The sequence below is a fragment of the Dipodomys spectabilis genome, unplaced genomic scaffold (genome assembly GCF_019054845.1).
Source record: "Dipodomys spectabilis isolate Male_0828 unplaced genomic scaffold, ASM1905484v1 ptg000067l, whole genome shotgun sequence".
NCBI classification, from domain to species: Eukaryota; Metazoa; Chordata; class Mammalia; order Rodentia; family Heteromyidae; genus Dipodomys; species Dipodomys spectabilis.
In genome coordinates this window covers 5834638-5848895 of record NW_024870744.1, presented here as the reverse complement: position 1 = coordinate 5848895, position 14258 = coordinate 5834638, and the positions used below count along the sequence as shown (strand labels likewise).

The window sequence follows — 14258 nt, the reverse complement described above, 5'->3', positions numbered from 1 at the left end:
GACCCCTGCCTGAGGGCCACCTCAGCAGCTCTCAGTCCACACCCCTTGCGGCTCAGCATCCCCCTATCTGCAAACGCACACGATAACAAAGCTCAGGATACCCATCCATAGTCACCTGTGGCTTGAGTCAACAGACCTGACTGGAAAATGATCCAAGCACAAGTGCTCCCACCAGCCCCCCGCCCACTCTGTGCCTGCCCTCACTGCCCACATCCTCCTGGTGCGTGAAATGCCCACGGACAGTACAGGCTCTTCAATTCTAGGGGTACATTTTCCCCAAACGCACACCCTCAACTCCCAGGCCCTTGGAGCCTGGGGCAGCCAAGAGTTGCTAGTAAAGGCCTCCACAGGCACAGAAGGCCCCTGGGGCAGCAGGCCGATCAGGCGACAGCACCTACTGGTACACAGGTACCATACCGACTAAGCTGGTCTCTGAGGTTTGTCATACAGACAAGACCCAGGCAGGACCTCCTGGCTTGCCATACATCTCTATTTAGTACCAGTAGGGGAAAATCCCTCCAAGTTCAAGATACCCTAACCACCCACCGGCCCCATCAATGCATTTCCCACATGGCCCCAACCTTGAACACCCAGGCAGGCCCTCCTCACAGCCCTCCCCAGGGCTATCACCTCCTGAGAGCTGGCGGGAGTCAGCGGCAGCGAGTTGGCTTGCACCACGGAGAGCAGGCTCAGCCCTGCGGTCAACAGAAGCAGCTGCATGGTCCCCGTCCTTCCGTCCAGCCTCGGTCAGCTCTATGCTCCTGGCCTTTCTCCTGCTGTTTATCCTGCTGCATGGCCTTAGAAGCAGAACCCCACCCCACCCCCTTCACCTGGCACAGATGCCTCCCCCCCCCTTCTGTTGAGCTGAGTTCCTGGTTTTGTTTGGATGGTTGTGAATGGATGGTGCTAATTGGTTTAATTAGCCATCATGAGCACCTTTGATTCTTTCTGAGAAGACCTGTCCCATGGAAAAGGTTATCAGGAACACGAGAGACCCTCCTAGGAATGGGGAGGCAGGGGGGTCAACAAAGGATGTTTGTACCCCCTCCCTCCCTTCCCAAGAGCCAGGAGCATCCTTAGTCCAGATAAACACCCTGGAGTCATTTGGCCACATCCACAATCCTGGTCCTGCCATAAGCAAAGTCCCCACCCCTTCATATTTCTTCCAGATCTTCAAACTCCAGACAGTGCTCAAGCCCTCTCCACCCACTTCCTCCATGGCCCCTTGGTGCCCACAGTCTTATCCCCTAGCAAGTTGAGTTGCTCTGTTTCTCCTTCCCTCACCCTGGCCCCTAGGTGCCATCTTCCGGCCTGTACCACTGGGAGAGCCACTGTAGGCCCTGTGGCTCTCAGTACTTTCAGTCCTATGCCCCAAGGATCTTGAAAGTTCCCCCCACATGCATCCTCCCACAGTTGCTATTCCTTCCCTAACTCCAGGCTCCAGGCCCTCTCTTGAAAGGACCAAATGACATAAGCACAGAACAAATGAGTAGTTGCCAGGGGTGTTGGCGGGAGGGAAGTGGTTGGGCTTTGATGGCGCATGGGGGAATCCAGAATAATGTTTTGAATCTTGGCTATATCAGTATCAATATTTTTATATCATCCTGAAGTTTTGGAAGATATCGTTGGAGCAAGCAAGGTAAAGAGTATATGTGATCACTCTGTTATTTCTTCTAGATGTGAATCCAACTTATCTTAAAATAAAAAGATTTATCTACAGGTCACAATGAACATAAATATGTACTTTTAAAATGTATGTGGCCTTGGACACTGGTGGCCTACACCTGTGATCTTAGCTAGCTACTCAAGAGGCTGAGATCTGAGGTTCGTGGTTCAAAACCTGTCTGGGCAGAAAATGTTGTGAGACTCTTATCTCCAATATACTACCCAAAAAAAACAGAAATGGAGCTGTGGCTCAAGGGGCAGAGTGCTAGCCTTGAGACAGATGCTCAGGGACAATGCCTAGGCCCTGAGTCCAAGCCCCAGGACCAAGAAAAAAATGTATGTGTAGGGTCCTGGGAAGGTGGCTCAGTGGTAGAATGTTTGCCTTGTATGCATGAGGCCCTGAGTTCGATTCCTCAGCACCACATAAGCAGAAAAAGCTGGAAGTGGCACTGTGGCCTCAAGTGGTAGAGCGCTAGCCTTGCGCTGAGGGACAGCACCCAGGCCTAAAGTTCAGGCCCCATGACCGCCAAAAAAAAAATATGTGGCTACAAGATCAGGCTGACGTAGATATGTATATATACATGTACAACATATTTATAATTGAAAAAGTGTCTGAGGGAATTAGAAGGGGGAGGAAAAGAGAATGTTAGAGGGTGAACGATACTGATAACATTGCATCTGTAAATGGAGACCGCAAAAATAAACTCACGGAGAGCTGCTGAATAGTGGTGAGAGAAGGGGCTGGAGAAAGCGGTATAGATGAGGGAGTCCGTCTGATGAAGGTAGGATGCATGCGTGTTTTCTCACAGATGTGCATGCTAGAGCTAAAAGATAAACAGATACATAAGTAGATAGGATTATATGTGTATATATCAATCTGATTAAAGTATAACGTGTGCCTGTGAAGTGCAGGAGAAAGCAAGCCCTTTGGAACATGCACTTTAATATCAATAAATGTTAGGAAAATTAAACATCTCCTGCCTGGGGTGTGGGAACCAATGGGGGTGGGAAATATGGAAGACAAACAGAGAAGGTGATGGAGGGTGGACACTATCAAAATGCTTTATGCAGATGCAATTAAAAAACTGGATGTTAACAACTATTGAGATTGGTTTTGGAGCAGAGGAAAAGGCTGAGTGGCACAGATGGAGGGGATGCATTGCAGCATAGACGGACTTCCCCAAATCTGTGTGCAACTAATTGATGCTCACTCAGAATGAAGGAAAAAGTACTAGCCAAACTTCAGACTATATAAATAGGATCCTAAATTGCATTTTCAAATATTTGTTGTTGTTTTTTATTTTAAAATTTATTCAAAGCCAGGTGCTGGTGGCTCATGCCTGTAATCCTAGTTACTCAGAAGATTGAGATCTGAGGATTGCAGTTCAAAGCCAGCCTGGGCAGGAAAATCCATGAGACTTTTATCTCCAATATCCACTAGAAAACTGGAAGTGGTGCTATGGCTCAAGGTGATAGAGAGGCTAGTCTTGAGCACAAAAGCACGCAAGCCCTGAGCTCAATCTCCATGACCCAAAAAAAAAAAAAAAACTATTATGTAACAATAACACCTCTGTACATCACCTTTATAATAAGAATAAGAAGATGAAAAAGGAATAAATCCATTCACATGTTCAGTGGTATTTGCATGTTTGCTATAGGCCAACATCCTTCCAGACATAAGGAATTGCACCACCAAATTAAAAAGCAAGGGCTGGGCTGGGAAGGTGGCTCAGTGGTAGAGTGCTTGCCTCGCATGTATGAGGCCCTGGGTTCGATTCCTCAGCACCACATAAGCAGAAAAAGCTGGAAGTGGTGCTTTGGCTCAAGTGGTAGAGTGCTAGCCTTGAGCTGAAGGACAGCGCCCAGGCCCAGAGTTCAGGCCCCATGAGAGACAAAAAAAAAAAGCAAGGGCTGGGATCATGGCTTAGTGGCAGAGCGCTTGCCTAACATGCATGAAGTCCTGGGTTCAATTCCTCAGCACCAGATAAACAGAAAAAGCCAGAAGTGTGCCGTGGCTCAAGTGAGAATGCCAGCCTTAAGCAAAAGAAGCTGAGGGACAGCACCCAGGCCCTGAGTTCAAGCCCCAGGACTGACAAAAAGAAAAGAGAAAACCCATTCTCCTTCAGGAGCTCACCACCTAGGGTACGAGACAAATGCAACAAAATAGATGAATGAATTCTGGTGCCGGGATCAATGTCATGCCACAGACACACCCTTCATTGCCTGCTCAGAGATCCTGGAGTTGGACTCGATAGACATTTCACTTCTAGGCCTGGCACCGTGCGAAGTCAACTTAGTAGACCCTTAGGAGCGAAGGTCTTTTCTTCTTGTGTCGGGCTCTTTTTCCTTTTTCATCCTCTTGCTGTATGCCTTCAGCAGCGTGGTGAGAGTGTATGGGACATTGGCTTACCGGGTGTCAGTGGACCCTAATGGACGGCTATCAAACATCACTGTCACTAGCGAATCCACCAGTGGATTCTCAGGGGATCTTAGAGGCTTCCCAGCCCCTCCTTCCCCTCCTTGGGAGGAAAGGGAGGTTTCTTACTTGCCTAGAAAGTTGTCTTTCCCTACCTATTACCTTCCACACCAGTCATGACCAGCTATGGCCCCAGGCAACCGGTAAATGTCACCTCATCCCTGGGCTGCCACCGCATCTCCTTTCACCAGGCCTGAATTGATCTTTTTTTTTTTTTTTCTGAATTGATCATTGTACGGGAAACTTCCCCATCCAAAAAAAAGAAAACGATTTATTTCCTTAATACAACCTACAACCACTGTTCTTTATAGATCGCATTACCTCGGAATTGTTAACCGTTCATTTTATAAACACTCCCTGTTTAATCTTCTGTTTACCCCATTGAATGTGGATTCAGATAATTAGGTGTTCTTTCACAAAGCACAAATTGCCAGGAGGAAAAGGGAAATGGAGGAAAGTGATTATGGAGTATTTGTGTTTTAGATGGAGCAGTCCAGGTGACCACGGCCAAGTGACATTTGAACACAGGACTGAATCCAATGGAGGAAATGATACGCGCTTGAGTCAGTTGGAAGAGGAGTCTAGGTGAAAGGAACAGGCCCAGTGGACGTGGGAGGTGGCGTCAGGAACAGGCAAGAAGGCAGATCGGCTGGACTGGATGCAACACAAGTAGAAAGGCAGATACAAGGTTGGAGAGAGGCCAACAGCAGGTGTGGATGTGGAGGGCCACGGACGTGGGAAGGGATTTAGCTAAGAGAAACAAATCCAGAACCTGGAGGGCTGCATATGAGTCAGGATCGTGAATTAGGTTTTTTAAGGGTCACAGAGGACATCGAGTATGGGGAGCATATAGAAGCAGAAAATCCACTTGGAGAGATCCTGCAACAGTCTGGCCAGAAAATGTGTGCAATGGTGCCCTCCTTATAAACCCAACACAAAGAAAGGAAAATCAATCATCATCTGAAATGATTCTTACGTGGTACAGCTGTGATCCCAGGGCAAGGAGAGCAGATGAGGTCAGCTGTTTCACCAGACTCTCTGTCTAACGGCAAGGGGGGGAGGGGGGACGGGAGTTCAACACTGGCATGGAAGGAACTCATTAGGACAAAGCAGCCTTACTGGGTCTGGTGGATAACGCCATGGGAGCCGCAGCCAGGACCAGGATGTGTAAGACAAACACCAAAACAGGGCGTCACTGTGCACACAAAGAGACCCAGAAACAGGCAGCAGCCCACAAGCAGCCAGTGAAATGCCAAGTCACCAGAGTGTGGAAGACATCCCAGAGAAGGAAAGATCCCGATACCTGTAAGAAAAAATGGCACCCAGAAACACAGAAATCCTGGAGGAATCAAGGCCACAGACCGGGGTAAGAACAGACTACAGCCACTCTGGGACCATGGATCCCCTGTGAAAGAATGAACTCGACCTCATTCAGGGGCAAAACTTCCCTCAACGTTTGAAATTCCACCCAGCTATCATTTCAGGCTTCCTGGTGGACTTCACTTTTGAGACACCTACTTCCTTTTTTATTTCACGTGATTTGTGCTCTGGGTTAAGATTTACGACTCTGAGGCCAAGTGTTTGTTGGAGTTTTAATCTCCTACTTCCAGTGGGAGTTTCCACAGTGAGACTGACATCAGCAGGTTTGGTGTGGTTTCTCCTCACTAGGCCAGGTGGGTAGCACAGTAGTCAGACATTCAACCAAGTACTCAAGGTACTGGGTGCACAGTCCTCCACTCAGGAGAAGAAGCTCAGCTGCAGAAGCTCCTGCAGAGAGGCATACCATCCCCAAGTCACAGCAATCCCTGAAGACCAGTCACTGCAGTGGCGTTGTGGCTCAAGTGGTAGAGTGCTCGCTTTGAGCTGAAGAGCTCAGGGGCAGCCCATAGGCCCAGAGTTCAAGCCCCATGACCAACCAAAATAAAACCCAATAAACAAGACCTGCCAGTGCTCCAGCATCTTTAGAGGAACAAAGGACTACATCTTTTGCTTTGGTTTGGGTTTTTGTTTGTTTGTTTGTTTTGTATTTTTATATTTTGGCAGTACTTGGATTTTGAACTTAGAGCCATGAAGTTGCTGAGCAAGCATTCTAACACTGGAACTGTACCTCTACTCCATTTTTTTTGCCTTAGTTTACTATCTCTGACTCTGTACAAAAATCAATTCAAGGGGCTGGGAAGGTGGCTCAGTGGTAGAGTGCTTGCCTTGCATGCCTGAGGCCCTGGGTTCGATTCCTCAGCACCACATAAGCAAAAAGAAAAAAAAAGCCAGAAGTGGAGCTCTGGCTCAAGTGGTAGAACGCTAGCCTTGAGCTGAAGAGCTGAGGGACAGCACCCAGGCCCAGAGTTCAGGCCCCACGACTGGACCCAAAAAAAAAAAAAATCAATTCAAAATGGATTAAGGACCTTAAGGTAAGATCTAAAACCTTGAAACTACCACAGGAAAATATAGGGAAAACTCTTGAAGATACAGGCAGGGGAAATGGTTTTCTGAATAGTACTTCCACTTGTCAAGAAATAAGAGCAGGAGTTGGAATAGGATTGCCTCACACTAAAGACCTGTGCAGCAGAGGAGCGATTACCAAAGTGAGGAGACAGATGGGAGAAAATCTCTGCCAGCTATTCATTGGATAAAGGTATAATATCCAGAATACACAAAGGAGCTCAAAAAGTTGACCACTGAAAGAACAAATAATCCCAGTTCTCAGAAGAAATGCAAACAGCAAATAAACACATGAAGAACTACCAACATCCTCAGTGATAAAAGAAATGCAAATCAAACTGCACTGTCATTCCTTCTCATTCCAATCAAAATGACTATTACCAAGAAAACAAGTCATAACAAGCCAGGCACAGTAATCCTGGGACTCGGGAGGCTGAGACTGGGAGAATTTTAGATGGCATCCAGCCTGGGGAAAAAGTCTGTGCAAACCCTACCTTAGCCAGCTCAAAGATAGAAGTTCAAAGCTAGGCAAAAGCTAGACACAGTGATGTCATCTCTGTTCAGTAGAAAACGTGGACAGGAAGATCATGGCCCAAGACATAAATGTAACACCTACCTCGAAGATAACAAAAGCAAACAAGGGCTGGAGATGTGGCTCAAGAGGTAGGGCATGTACCGCGCATGTGTAAGACACTGAGTTCAAACCTCAGGACCACCAAATAAAAAGAATAAATGTGCCAGGCGCCGGTGGCTCACGCCTGTAATCCTAGCTACTCAGGAGGCTAAGATCTGAGGATCACGGTTTAAAGCCAGCCTGGGCAGGAAAGTCCACGTGAGACTCTTATCTCCAATAAACCACTAGAAAACTGGGTTCGATTCCTCAGTTCCACATACTCAGAAAAAGCTGGAATTGGTGCTTTGGCTCAAGCGGTAGAGCGCTCGCCTTGAGCTGAAGAGCACAGGGACAGCGCCTAGGCCCAGAGTTCAAGCCCCACAACCGACAAAAAAAAAAAGAAACATGCTAGTGTTGGTGGAAGGAGAAAAACTCTCATACACTGTTGATGGGGATATAAACCAGCGTGGCCACACTGGAAATCAGAAAGGAAGTTCATCAAAAAGCCAAAAATAAATCATTCTTGGGCACATATCTAAGGGAGCGTAAATGAAGATACTTGGGATATGCCTGCATGTCCACGCTTATTGAAGCATTATTCTCAATAGCCAAACTATGGAATCGGCCTAGGTTGTACAATTCATGAACTGATAAAGGAAATGTGGAATATGTACACAGTAGGGTATTTTTCAGTCATAAAGAAGAATAACATTGGTGGCTCAGTGGTAGAGTGCTTGTCTCACATGCATGAAGCCCTGGGTTTGATTCCTCAGTACACATAAGCAGAAAAAGCCAGAAGTGGTGCTGTGACTCAAGTATTAGAGCACTATCCTTGAGCTGAAGAGCTGAGGGCCAGTGCCCAGGCCCAGAGTTCAGGCCCACGCCTGACAAAAAAGAAAAAAGAATAAAAAAAGAATAACATTATGTCATTAAGAAGAAGAAAAAAAAACAGATGAAAGTAGAGGTCAAAATATATTGAGCAAAGTAAGCCAAGTATGTTTGTTTCTTATATTTATTTTTATTTTTTTTGCCAGTTCTGGGGCTTGACCTCAAGGCCTGGGCACTGCCCCTGAGCTTCTTTTACTCAAAGCTAGCACTCTACCACTTGAGCCAAAGCACCAATTCCAGCTTTTTCTGAGTATGTGGAACTGAGGAATCGAACCCAGGGCTTCATGCATGCTAGGCAAGCACTCTACCACTAAGCCACCTTCCCAGCCCGTATGTCATTTGGAAATACTGAACAAAAGAGAATGAGGGAAATGCCTCCTTACCATCGTAAGGAGGGTTGATGAAATCTGTTTGGCTCAGCCCTCTCTTCTCCACAAACCATTCAAAAACCTGCACAGACACCAGGTCTTCATCCGGGGAGGGGCCCGCAGGCCGCACAGGGGTGAAGTGGGGTAGAAATTCAAGGCAACCCAATCCTTGTGGGGTGCAGACAAGGTTTCTCCATACACTCGGCACCTACAGGTCTTTCAGGGGTTCCCCGGACAGGAGATGACTGAAGCCCGGAATGGGGCCCCCCTGGTCCACACCGAGCTAGAAGCCTCTAGTCAAGACTAGTGTTTGCCTCTGTTCGGAAGAAGAGCCACCCCCGTTCGGGCCTTCTCTGAGGCAGACAGCTCCAGGTGGTTCCTCCTTCTAAGGTGCCACAGGAAAGAGCTCCCACCCACCCTGGCCCTGGAGAACAGGGGAGGCCTACAGAATTCTCTGTGCATTTTCTTTTTTTTTTTTTTTTGTCAGTCATGGGGCTTGAACTCGGCCTGGGCTCTGTCCCTCAGCTCTTCAGTTCAAGGCAGGTGCTCTACCACTTGAGCCACAGCACCACTTCTGGTTTTCTGTGCTTAATTGGAGATAAGAATCTCACGACATTCCTGCCCAGGCTGGCTTTGAATCAAGATCCTCGGATCTCAGCCTCCTGAGTAGCTGGGATTACAGGCGTGAGCCACTGACACCCGGCTGATGTGTATTTTCTATGCGCAGTGCCTCCCTATGAGACAGCCCTGAGTTCAAGAGCCAGAAGGGGAATAGGGAACAAATTCTCCTCTGTATCTGCCCTCCAGACCCCCTGAATAGGACCCCATCTCCCAAAATGGCCCGTCAGCTTCCATCCCCTGTCCCACAAGCAAACATGTTCATCCTGTAGAGGAAGGGCTTCATGTGTGACCCCCCGCCTCTCCCTGTGGAGAGCTGGTCTCAGAGTCTGCATCCCAGACTCTTCTGATTGGCAGGGAACACGTTGCCCCCAAATCCTGGTGAGGACTCTGTATCCCCGTGTCCTCTGAGCATGGATTGAGTATGCTACCCTAATGCTCAGTGTTCTCCAGGTCCCATCCGGGGACTTGTGGAAAGCGAGTGGGAAATGGATGTTTGCTCTTGACTTCTCTCATCCTCCACTATCCTGTCAAATTGTCTAATGCTAGAGGCCCATAGCCATTCATGGCCCACCCGCTTGGCCCCAAGAACCCACAGAGCCCAGGAATCCAGGAGGGGCTCCTTGGGTGTGAGCTAATGGGAGTCAAACAGGAAGGTGATGCACCTGTCCACGCCTGTGGTCTCTGGCGCCCATGTCCCATGCTCACAAACCCAGAAGAGGCGCTCTTCCTGTAAGCGGCCGGAGGTGACCTGTGAAAATGGTTCGCTACTCTCTAGACCCAGAAAACGCCACAAAATTATGCAAGTCAAAAGGTTCCAATCTTTGTGTACACTTTAAGAAACAGCCCAGGCCATCAAGGGTATGCATATCCCAAAAGCAACCAAGTATCTGAAAGATGTCATGTTAAAGAAGCAATGTGTGCCATTCCGGCGTTACAATGGTGGAGTTGGCAGGTGTGCCCAGGCCAAACAGTGGGGCTGGACACAGGGTCGGTGGCCCAAAAAGAGTGCTGAATTTCTGCTGCACACACTTAAGAATGCAGAGAGTAATGCAGAACTGAAGGGTTTAGATGTAGACTCCCTGGTCATCGAACACATCCAGGTGAACAAAGCACCTAAGATGCACCGCTGAACTTACAGAGCCCATGGTAGGATTAACCCATCCATGAGCTCTCCCTGCCACATTGAGATGATCCTTACAGAGAAGGAGCAAATTGTTCCTAAACCAGAGGAGGAGATTGCACAGAAGAAAAAGGTATCCCAGAAGAAACTGAAGAAACAAAAACTTATGGCACAGGAATAAATTTAGCATAAAATAAATGCAAATAAATTTAAAAAAAACTTAGAAGAGGCCATAACACGCCCATGAGCATTATCATCTTTTTTTTTCGGGGGTGGGGGGGGCAGTCCTAGGTCTTGAACTCAGGGTCTGGGCTTTGAACTTGAGCCTCTCTGTGCTCAAAGCTTGCACTCTACCACTTGAACCACAGCACCACTTCTGGCTTTTTCTGTTTATGTGGTGCTGAGGAATCGAACCCAGGCCTTCATGCATGCAAGGCAAGTGCTCTACCATTGAGACACCTTCCCAGCCCTAGCATCGTCATCTCGTAGACAGTTTTGTCTATCTTTTCTGCATAGTAGGCGATGGCATAATCATTCCCAGGTGGGAACCAGATGAGGATGAAGGGCTGTAACCCTGTGGGTGACACAACTCACATAACAACCCATTCTCTCTGCAGCCTCTATTGAAGGAAGGCATTGTTATCTGGCCACTTCCACGCATGGAAGACACCATCTACATCAAATGCATCCAGGCATAACTCAAACTGAACGCATCCAATGGGTTTCCTAGTACATATGATAAAAGCATGGTTCTTGCCCTTCAGACACCCGCTGACCCTGATCTGGACACGTGTCTCTAGAGGGACCCAGGATGTCTGGCCACCATTTTTGATTTGTTAGCTTCCGGGAGGAGAGCGTTCAAAGTGAAAGAGGCTGCCACCCGGTGCCTGTGTTGATGGCTGATCGTCTCCAGGGCCTTCCTTGATCTTGACACAACACATGTCCTAAGTTTTTATAAATAAAATATACTTGGACAATCTAGGGTTTTCTGTCAGTCACCTCTCTTGAGCTTTCCATTGAGAATCAAAAATTCTTCTCTGCAGCCACGGCTGAGAGGGGGCGTGGTTTCCCAACCATCAGACCCAGGGCTTCATGCATGCTAGGCAAGCACTTTACCACTAAGCCACATTCCCAGCCCTGTTAAATTCACACAAAACACATTAAAGGTGTCAGAATTTGCGAATTTCTTTCCTCTATTTTGTTCGTTTTCTGACGTTATACTTCAGTACATAAATGTATAGATGTAACTGATTTTACTATTCTTTGCAAAGCATTATATTCTGTAACCCTCGTGCTAGAATATTCTAAAATAACAAAAATGAATCTCAAACCACAAAGAAAGGACTCAAGTTGTAAATGTACAGTGAAAGTGAGAAAGTTACCACTGGTTTTGTAGCAATAAAATAATTATAAGAGAATATGGTGTATCATTGCACGCCAACAGCTGATAAAGGAATATTAGTCAGCCATCAGCATGGAGCTCCACATATGCTAGAACGTAGACAGACCTTGAAATTGTTAAAATTCCACTTTTAAGGAACAACTAGAATAGGCAACTTCATAGACAAGAGAGAAGCTACCACGGGCTGGGAGAAGGAATTGGAAGTTAGTGTTGAATAAATATGGCGTGTCTATGTGGAGTGATACGTCACTTTGCCAGTTCATAGGTCATGTCTCCCCTAAGCCCTTCCTAAGGAAACCCACAGACAAAGGCTCTGGCATCAGTCCTTTGCTGAGGCTCCTAGGAATCTCAAGCAAGGCCATGGGAAGGAAAGGTGGGCTTGTGCTGAGGTGCTGGCCTTGAATTTGTACTTGACACACCTGAGCTGGAGCATGTAGCTATTTCCGCTCTAAGTCTACAGTAAAACCTGGGCTTAGCCTGCCCCCTGGTGTTCAAATAGCAGAAGTAACTACATGAGCAAGTAAGAGATTGGATGGGGGAACACACCCTGGCAAAGTTACACGTGTGTGCAAGTATGTGTTTACTCTGTCCCCTTGTCTTTCCTGGGATTCTTCCTCTGGTCTCAGCACACACTGCCTGACTGGGGGAAGGGTAGCTTGTTTAAACAAGTCTGACGGGCAGAAAAGCAAAATGGTGCTTGCTGCAAGATGGAGGTACTCTGGCTAGGATTCAGAAGACACGTTTTACTACACCTGGGCACACGTGCTAAGACTTGTGATTTGTCATTACCATCCACCTCCAGGGGACAAGGCTCTGGTGGACAAAAGTAGGTAATGTCTGGGTCTCAACCAAGATTTTGTAAAGCCGTCTGTTTGTCCCCATGATGCTGGCTCTCCCTAAGGAAAATGAGGAGCACACAGAGAACCACAGGACCCATGTGCACTTTCCTGAGCTCCCTCTACCACAGCCTTGTGACCGCTTAACTTCCTGCTGTCCACTGGGGAGGAAAGGCCTGAGAGTCCTGCTCCTGGGCTCACCCAAGTGTATGCAGACTTTTCTGAGCATGATGTCAGAGCAACGCTCTAGGGAATTCTCTGGCATCCTAGAATTGAGTGAAGCTGGAGATGGATTGTGAAGGTCAAGTGCATGCTGGGGAGCAAAGGACTGGGATGGGAGTGAGTACCAAAGGGGTTAGTTTAGCCTGTCTCCTAAACGTTCCTTCCAGGAGCCCAAGCCTCAGCTCCCCAGGGTTGCCAGTGGGGAAGCAGGACACGGCTTTGTCCTTCAAGGATGGAGACCGCCTCACTATGGAATCAAGGGCTGGAAATCCCCCAATGCCCATTTTACAAATGAAAGGCTGGAGATCAGGAGGGGACCAGCTACATAGAGATGCTGGGTGCCCATCTGTTGCCCCTGGGTGTGTCAGCCAGGCATCTGCTACTAGAACAAATACCTGAGATGGCCAAATGAAGAAAGTTTTATGTGAGGTCACAGTTGCTGATGGGGTCCAGAGTGAAGTGGGCCCGTTGTCTGAGGGTTGTGCATGATGACCAGGACAAGTCCAGATGCTCCTCCCACCCCCTGGCCCCAGGTCCTGCTTGGTATACTTTTTAAGCCGTGGCATGGAGGTAGGGGGACTCTTCTTCTATGTCCCCTGTGGCCGGGTGGACAGTCTGGACCAGGCGTGACCTGGAGCAGCGCCCAGCCCACAGAGATAGCAGTGTGGGGTCTCGCTTGCCTCTCTGTTAAAGAACAATGACCAGGGAGATGCCGGCAGCCCCAAGGCCAGACCCAGGTATGGAACACGCCTCAGGAGTTTCCTCGGGCCCCAGGGAGCCAGTGAGTGCACCTGCCAACAGAAACAATCCCTTCCAGAGGCCCCCAGGACCGCAGACTGAGAAAATACGTCCAGCCACACAGGAACCTGTGGTCCTCAAGGGACCCCTAAGCACCTGGAGGCTGTGCCCGGGCACAGCCAGATTCCAGACAGTCCTGGGTTTGTGGCTTCAAGCTGCTTTATGTCTCTGAGCAAACTCAGAACCTCTCTGAATACATTGTGGTTGATACTGTGTGTGTGTGTGTGAGAGAGAGAGAGAGACAGACAGACAGACAGACACAGACACAGAGAGACACAGACAGACAGACAGACACAGACACAGAGAGACACAGACAGACAGACAGACACAGACACAGAGAGACACAGACAGACAGACAGAACCAGAATTGAAATCAGCCTCTGGCTCCCATTTGGTTTTTTCACTCAAGGCTGGTGTTCTACCACTTGAGCCACAGCTCCACTTCCATTTTTTTGCTGGTTAAATGGAGATAAGGTCTCCAGGGCTAGCTTCAAACTGCACCTCAGAGCCCAGCCCCTGGAGTAGGGACAGCCACCTGCGCCTGGAGATGCAGCTTTGGCTGGCTGCTTTCTCCCCTCCCACCTCCCGCTCTTATTTACCCTCCCCATTTTCTTTTCTTAGGTCCCAGATCCGGGTTCGAACTCGGTACCTGCCGCTGCTTTCGCTCATTGGCTACCATTCTGCCAACCGAGCCACAACTCCGGCGCCCTCTTTTGGCCAAGGGCCCCGTTTTGCGCCCTTCTCTGCCCCCTGGCCCCCCCCTGCTCGGCTGACCTTTGTGAGATGTCAGAGGTGGCCCTCGGGCCC

General features: G+C 48.4%; 1 pseudogene; it reads left to right on the top strand.

Annotated features, from left to right (window-relative positions):
* Positions 1–9789: 9789 nt before the first annotated feature.
* On the top strand, positions 9790–10396 carry LOC122109008 (annotated as a pseudogene).
* Positions 10397–14258: the final 3862 nt, after the last annotated feature.